The sequence below is a fragment of the Arvicola amphibius genome, chromosome 12, assembly GCF_903992535.2.
Source record: "Arvicola amphibius chromosome 12, mArvAmp1.2, whole genome shotgun sequence".
Lineage (NCBI taxonomy): Eukaryota > Metazoa > Chordata > Mammalia > Rodentia > Cricetidae > Arvicola > Arvicola amphibius.
In genome coordinates, this window is record NC_052058.2 from 143,865,331 (window position 1) to 143,866,857 (window position 1,527).

The 1,527-nt window shown below is 39.4% G+C and overlaps 1 pseudogene; it reads left to right on the forward strand.

Moving 5' to 3' along the window:
* The first annotated feature begins 627 nt into the window (after positions 1 to 627).
* LOC119802482 lies at positions 628 to 1,238 on the forward strand (annotated as a pseudogene).
* Positions 1,239 to 1,527: the final 289 nt, after the last annotated feature.

Below are 1,527 nucleotides of genomic sequence, written 5' to 3' on the forward strand. Positions count from 1 at the left end.
AGACGAGACAATTAGAGATCAATACCCTTCATCAATACAAGTTTTAAATCTTTAACAAAATATTTGCAAGGCAAATCCAGTAACAAATCAAAGGTAACATCAGTACTAAGTAGAGCTTATTCCAAGTGTACAAGGTTGGACTAGGAGCTAAAAATAAATATATGTAACTTGCCTTATGAGTAAAATAAAGGAAAAATACAATTATCTTGGAAAAAAGCAAAGTCAATCGTTATTAATGCTAAAGTGTTGCTATACACCAGGAAAGAAAATGAGCCCCACTTAATAAAGGACAAGTACAGAAAGGCTTTGGCTTGAATTCTAGATTATGATAAAAGATGCAAGCATCATGTTTCCCTTCAGATGGGAACAAAGATGTTCCCATCACTCACATTCCGAGTGGTACTGGACATCTTTGTTGATTACGTACATCACAGAAAGAAAGAAAAGGTACAACTATTGGAATGAAACTCTTTATGTTCAAGTAATGATATGATTTTAAATTTCTAACTCTGAAATAATTCCAAAAGAGAGAACAATGGAGAAAGGAGAGAGGGAGGAGACAGAGGTTTGAAAAGGACAGAGCAAGCGAAGAAAAGTCTCTTCTGTTTGGTACACAATATCAAGCAAATGCAGCCAGGCTTCTCCAAGTCAGCACTCTGTAAGGAAGGAGCTACATTCAGCTTAAGTGCCAAGATCATGAAGCCCAAAGGTGAGATGACAGACAAGCTGAGTCGGGCATCCGCCAGGCACTGCTGGAGCTGGAGATGAACTTGTCTCTCAGGGTACAGCTGCGTGAACTCAGCGTCACAACAGCTGAGGAAATTGAAGTAGTGGGTGCTTGGAAAGCTACCATAGACTTTGTGCCAGTGCCTCAGCTGAAATCTTTCCAGAAAATGTTAAGTCCAGCAAGAGTGTGAATAGGAGAAAATGTTCCATGGCAAAAGTGTGCAGCGAGCCGTAAGTGCTCAGGGGAGAATTCTGACTATGCTTATTTTTTTCAAAAAAAAATCATATAAAAATAAGCACAAAGGCCCCAGAATCTACACCCTGCCTGCAGTACTTAATGTCATTCTTGAGGATTTCATCTTCCCAAGTGATACTGTGGTCCAGAGGACACAGATCCTTAGAAAGCTGGATAACAGCGGACACATAAAGGTTTACTTAGATAGAGCACAGTGGAGTCATGTGGAGCCTAAGGTCAAACTGTTTCTGAGGTGCACAGGAAGCTTATAAATTAACATGTTAACTTTGAGCTTCCAGAGTTCCAATTGCAAACTAATAACTAAAAATACAATTCATGGTAAAATAAAAGAGAGAGAAAGTATAGTCAAGCCATTGTTTGAGAGGAAATATTTGTGGACTATATGTGCCGCCCTTGAAAAACCTTCATATTAGGAAGCTAGATCCTCCATTGCAAGGGGCAAAGGTTGAACAAGTAGGTAGTTGGTTAGCAAAAACAACACCTAACAAGGAAATCCCTAACACTGGACTGAGAGTTGGTTCAGTATGTAAAGCTTTTGCCACACT